Source organism: Helianthus annuus, chromosome 10 (genome assembly GCF_002127325.2).
Source record: "Helianthus annuus cultivar XRQ/B chromosome 10, HanXRQr2.0-SUNRISE, whole genome shotgun sequence".
Classification (NCBI taxonomy): domain Eukaryota; kingdom Viridiplantae; phylum Streptophyta; class Magnoliopsida; order Asterales; family Asteraceae; genus Helianthus; species Helianthus annuus.
Window position 1 is genome coordinate 58,966,571 of NC_035442.2, and position 6,937 is coordinate 58,973,507.

At 39.5% G+C, this 6,937-nt stretch overlaps 1 non-coding gene across 1 annotated transcript; it reads left to right on the forward strand.

Moving 5' to 3' along the window:
* Positions 1-2,789: 2,789 nt before the first annotated feature.
* Positions 2,790-2,896, forward strand: LOC118483418. The gene has a single exon (XR_004870706.1). It is a non-coding gene; the product is annotated as a small nucleolar RNA R71 (small nucleolar RNA).
* Positions 2,897-6,937: the final 4,041 nt, after the last annotated feature.

Consider the following 6,937-nt stretch of genomic DNA (forward strand, 5'->3'; position numbering starts at 1 on the left):
GCTTGTATGCCCATAGGAAATGACCAAAATGCCCTTTTTAAGCTAAAATCCGTATTTTTGCCTATGTGAACATATTTTTGACAAGTAATCTGATTTAGTAACATGTTTAGGGATAATTGGGCATGTAAGACTTGGCATAGCACATAGTTAACCATCCGAACATAGTTTTACGCTAACGACGCCTTATAGTAGCTTATGTTACCATAACGTGTCGAAACGGGTCAAAAGCACTTAGGTAGGCCTTTCAATCAGAATGTAGGGTCTGTTAAATCATACCATATGAGTTCAATTACTCATTTGATTTATAGAACCTCATTCTATCCTATCTCCCGATTTAGGTCCGGTTATTTACATAGTTACCTATATAGGGTGCCGTTTGATTCCCTGATCACTCTAGCTTTGCTTGGTTGTTGTTCAAGACTTCTAAGCACCCTCAGGTGAGTACATAGTCCCCTCTTTTACTGTTTTCAAACTGTTTTGGGGTGGAACACATGTGCCTACTGGATACTTTCATGTTTCCCATGTTTTTATATCATATACTTACTATGTTCAATAGTACATTATTAGTACACGATTTTATTATGTTTTGTTATGTATGTTCATGTAACATGCTAGCACATTGATTTCCATATACTACATTTTGTCGCATATGCTCATCCAGCATATGGACACATTGTTTTACATTTTGAACCGTTGTAACCATATGATCATTTGAACCGTTGTAACCATTTGATCATATGAACCGTTGGTAACCATTTGACTATGTGAACCATTAGTAACCGTTGATTATGTGAACCGTTTGTAACCGTTGACTAGATGATCCGTTGGATTATGTGAACCGTTTGTAACCATTTGACTATGTGAACCGTTTGTGACTATTTGACTATGTGAACCGTTTGTAACCGTTGATTGACACGAACTGTTTGAATCTGTTTGAACCGTTGGGTTAGGGAAGTGATTAGGTAACGGGGCGGGTATAATGTGTTAAAAGCATGGTGGATACGCCGCAGGTACTTCCTATATATAAGTGCTTTTAATACATTATATATCGTTGCGTTATCTAGATCACTTGGGCAATGGTAAACAAAACAAAGTTGTAATACAAGGTTTTCCAACAATATATTATACTATTCGAGTTTTATTCCATACACGATTTACAAATCTGGATTTAATTAAACAAATGTTTTGGGGTTAAGAATCATGGCTACGAGATTTTTATAAAATATAACCAATTTGATTTGAGTTGGTTATTTATGTCGCAATACTATACTTTTCAAAACAAGGTTTTTAAATAAGTATTGAAATATGTAAAACGAGCCATGAATCTGAAACTCATACAAAACCTATGTACTCGCCGGCATTTTTATGCTGACGTACCTATTTTCACATGTGTTTCAGGTACATTAGTTGATGGCATTTGATGATGATATTGGTGTATTCTCACATAGGAATGGACAAGGCCTTAGCGACTTTAAAACTTGGAGGATAATAGTTGTATTTATCTAATTTGTATCAAAACATTTAGTTCAATAATTCAATAAAACGAAACTATTTATTCCATGGTTGTGAAACAATGATTCTGTTACAACACTCCCCGACGTTTCCGCCACGTTTTGTTGTTTTACGTGGTCGGGGTGTGACATCGTGAAGCTTCCAGGATCAATCTTCTTTTGTGGGATTTTGTTTAGTACAAGAGCGGAGCATTCTTCGCCTAAGTTAACTAATTGCAATGATTCGATTTTCCTTTTATGAGTGAGGAAGTCCCTCATAAATTTTGAGTATTTAGGCATTTGAGTTAGGACTTCGATAAATGGAATATTAACATGCAATTATTTTAGTAAATTTTTGAATTTTGCGAATTGCTCATTGGTCTTTTGGCGAATTAACCTATCGGGGTATGGAACCGGAGGAGCCTTGGTAAGCTCTTGAATTAGAGGAGAAGCCTTCTCTTGTTGGGGCGGTGTTGTGCTTCCCTCAGTTGGCGGTGGTGGAGCTTCTTCGGAACCCACAGTACGATTTCTCAATGTTATGAGATGGACTTGTGCTTTTGGGTTTGTTTCGGTATTACTTGGTAACGCTCCTTGTGGTCTCTCGGAGAAATTTTGAGCTAATTGATTTATTTGTTTTTCAATGTTTTGTATACTAGCTTGTTGATTTCTAAAATTCGATTCCAATTGTTGAAATCGATCCGAGTTTTTCTTTTCAGTGTCGGAGATGAGGCGAGATACAGTATCTTCAAGGCTTTCTCATCCACCTTGTTGTTGAGGGAAATTTTGTGACTCGTTTCTTGGTTGTTGAAAGTTTGTTCGTTGGTTTAGGTTTTGTTGGTTACTACTATTGCCGGGTTCTCTCCAACCAAGGTTAGGGTGGTTACGCCATCCTTGGTTGTAGGTACCCGTTGGAGGACCCGACGGCCTAGGTCTGTTATCAATGCAGTTTACCGACTCTTGTTGATCATCTATTTCTCGCTTTCATGTGGCCCACCACACCCTTCACAAGCCATAACCGAGACCGTTTTTGTCATTTCTAACTTTTTGATTTTTGAAGAAAGGGCCTCGATTTGGGCTTGTAAAGAAGTGCTTTCATGTACCTTATGGGCGCCTGGGGCAATAGATTTATTGCCTTAGGGAGTGTGCCACTGAAAATTGGTTTGAGCAATTTCCTCAATTTGATTGTATATTTCATGTGGGCGGCAATTACCTAAAAGTCCCCCGGAGCTAGAGTCAAGTGTTTGTCTTGTGTGTGGCAACAACCCATTGTAGAAAGTGTATAATTGTTGCCATACCGCAAGACCGTGATGAGGACACTTTCGCAATAGCTCCTTGAACCTTTCCCAAGTTTCATATAAGGATTCCCCATCCTCTTGTGAATATGTATTAATTTCAGTCATTAATTTAGCCGTTTTAGCGGGAGGGAAATACTTATATAGAAACTTTTGGGCTAGTTCATCCCAGGTGTTTACCGAGCCAACTGGGAGGGCGTTGAGCCAAGCCTTTGCTCGGTCCTTTAATGAGAATTGAAACATCCGAAGGCGGATAGCGTCGTTTGATGCTCCATTGATCCGGAAGGTATCACATATTTCTAAGAAATTAGTAATATGTAGATAGGGATCCTCGTCCGCAAGCCCATGGAAGGTTGCGGAGTTTTGAAGCATCTGTATCAAATGCGGCCGGAGTTTGAAGTTGTTAGCTTCGACATTCGGGGCATTGATAGCGGCACCGAGATTACCTACGGTGGGTCGTAGGTAATCCATGAGGGTACGTTGGTCCGCCATTGGAAATAGGTCCCCCGAAACTTTCTCTTGGTTTTTAGCGTTAAGTCTTTTTCTGAGAAAGCGTTCGGGTTCTTCTAGAGGTTCTTTTATGTCTCTACTAGAATTGGAGCTCATACACTACGTAGAAAGTTCAGATGTGGTGTCTGGTTCCAAGTCCTGCAATAAAAACAGAAAAGAATGTTGGTCAGAAAGTTCACCACGGCCCCGTGCTCAGTGAACACGGCCCATGGTCGGAGATTCAGTGATTGTTTTCCGGTCCCTGTTACTGGGAAGTTGGACACGGCCCCGTGTTGCACCGACATGGCCCCGTGCTCAGCTCTCTGTAACTCGGAAAATAAAAACTGCCAGTGACACTGATGGGCACGGCCCGTGTCCGACCAGGCACGGCCCGCGCTGAGCTCTGTAGAAGCTGAAAAATTAAGAAAATCCTAAAAAAATAAAAATAAAATAGAAAAAATGATTAGGCCGCTGATTCCTAACTTTCATAAAATCCTTGTGTCCCCGGCAACGGCGCCAAAAACTTGATGCGTGTGAAGTCTTATATATACTAGGTGTATATTTTAAGCCATTTTTACACTTTTTAGCCAAGTTTTAAATTTATAAACACGATATTCACTAACACTAAACACACATATGGGCAAGTGCACCCATCGTGGACGTACTATAGTGTTGGTAAGATACCGAGGTCGTCCTAGGACACAAGAGCTTTTAGTACCGGTTTATCCTTAACGTCTAATCAAATCAAAATGTTAGAAAAAAGGTTTTTAAACTAGAAAAATAAAACTAACTAAAATGCTGAAAATAAAATATAAATAAAAACAGATAGACAAGATGAATCACTTGGATCCGACTCGTGTGTAGTGTAACCTTTGATTATTTTCGCACTTTTGCACTTGTTTAAGAGATTATCTTAGTTATTGTAGTAGGCCCCTCTTTTGAAGGCGACGTTACCCTCAACCCAGTAGTTTGAGTTAGCAAGGATACAATCCTAAAGGGTCGGATTATTGAAAGTTAATTAATTAAATTATTAATGCGTAATGTGTTAGGCCCCTCTTTTGAAGGCGACGTTACCCTCGGCTAAGTAGTCTGACTCAGCAGGGATAAAGTCCTAAGTAGCCGGGTTAAAGTTTTAATAGTAGTTTAACTTATGAGGGGGTCAAAGAGTTTGGACCGCCGCCATCCAATACCGTTGGGTATTGAAGGAGGTCCTACTAAATTTGACCCAGGTCCTGTGCAGGTTCTATACACTGAACAATGGCAAGACTCTTACCAAACCATTCCCTTAACCCCTGACCAGGTAGCCAACATACCTCCATATAGACCGTGGAGATATGAATGGTGAAAATCTTTTATTTTATATAGACAGTAAAATAATGCCAAGACACCACGGACAAACGATAAGGAAGAATCACCTTCAACATAAGAAACTAGTAATTAAAGTCATTAATTCAAAACCAATTAAAAAGTGCAAAAGATTAAAAATGAAAAGTATTACACTAAACACTTGTCTTCACCAAGTGATGTAAGAGACTTAGGCAAACATGGCCTTTGATTGTCAAGAACTCTTACGATCAATCTTGGATCCCGAGACGACTCACACACTCTATGATGGACAATGGATGATGGTGGTGGATGATGGTGTTGTGATGGTGGTGGGTGGTGGGTGAAGTGTGAGAGAGGTGGTGTGCCAAGGGATGAGTTGCAAGAGCTCCAAGCACTCCTATTTATAGGCTGAACAGAAGCTCGGGCACGGCCCCGTGTCCATCCTCCTCTCTTTCTTCATTAAATGCAGTTTGTCTGCATTAGTTGACCACGCCCCCGTGTCCGCTGAGCACGACCCCATGTGCAGAAGCATATCTGTACTATCAAGATTTTCCTGGATTCCGCGAATCTTATAGTTGACCACGGCCCCGTGCCCGCTGAGCACGGCCCCGTGGTGGGCGATGGAAGCTTCTACCACTTTGTCTTTTCTGCTGACACTTGGGCACGCCCCCGTGCTCACTGAGCACGGGGCGTGTTCAGGCTTCTGTCTTCTTGTTTAGCTGTCTTTTTGCTTCTTTTGTCTATTTGAGCTCATTTAATTCTAAAAATACAAAAGGAAGACAAAAGCACACTTTTTCCAACACTAGTACTAAAAAAGGGTTAGTTTTATGCCACAATTGATGTAATTTATATGTTGCATTTTGTGCACATCAATAACCTTCCGAGGTTATACCTTATGGTCGCTTAGTTTAATTAGTTGTATGATAGGTAGTTTATATGCCTTAGGAAAATGACCAAAATGCCCTTTTCATGCATAATTGGATTTTAAGCATATGTAACTTAACTTTTGTCACTTAAGCCGATTATGCATCATATTTAAACATGTTAGAGCATATAAAACTTGTCATAGGACTAGTTAGGCGTCTCGAATGCGCATTCGCGCGAACGACGCGTTAAAGTAGTGTAGACTACCTTAATGGGTCGTAACGGGTCGTAAGCACTTAGGATAGGTTCCGATTTAGAATGTAGGCTTTGTTAAACGATATCACATGAGTTCCAATACTCATCAAGTTTACGAGACCTCATTCTACACGATCTCCCGATTTAGGTGTCGATTTATTAACTAGCGATCCGATTACTAGGTACCACTTGATTTCCTTGGTTTGCCCGAGCTTTGTTAAGTTCATTTAATCGAGGATACCTTGCATTCAATGTGAGTACATAGTTCCCCTCTTTTACCGCTTTTAAACGTTTTGGGGTGATTCATATGTGCTAAACGGTTTCGAGTTTTCTAAAACAAGTACTATGGTTTATATTGAACACAACGATTTAAACAAACTTGTTGGGACGTTGGTCGAAAGACAATTGAATGACATTCATTAATTATTTTTAAGCCGACCAGTAGTACGCTATGGTACCATAGGATATTATGATACCATAGGATCTGACAAATCCTGTTATCGGACTTTCACCATGGTTATGGGGGTAATGTGGGTAACGACAGAACCTGATGATTGTTAACTTCCCCTTTGGTGGTTTGTTAAAACATGTTGAACGAGTAGGATAAGTCACACAGGTTTGAATGTATTCAATGAAATGACCAAAAGTTAGTTTTCACAATTTAAACACGAACCACTGGAACTATTGAAGTATGTGAACTATTGGAACCACTAGAACTATCTGAACTATTGAACTATGTGAACTATTTGAACCACTGGAACTACCTAAATCATGTGAACAATTTGAAGTATTTGAACCACTGGAATTATCTGATCTATGTGAACTATTTGAACTATTTGAACCACTGGAACTATCTGATCTATGTGAACTATTTGAACGATTAGAACTATTTGAACTATTGATCGATTGGGTTATGACAAGTGATTAGGTAACGGGGCGGGTGTAATGTGATAAAAGCATGGTGGATATGCCGTTGGTACTTCCTATATATAAGTGCTTTTAACCCATTACATGTCGATGCGTTATCTAGATCACTTGGACGAATGTTTTCAAAATGAAGTTACACTACAAGGTTTTCCTAACAATATAAGCCATAAGAGTTTTATTACGAGAACGATTTACAACTTGGTTTATAAAGACAAATGTTTTCAGTTAAGATTCATGGCTACAATGGTTTTGGTTTATACATATATCAACTTGTAAATGTCGATAGAAACATAC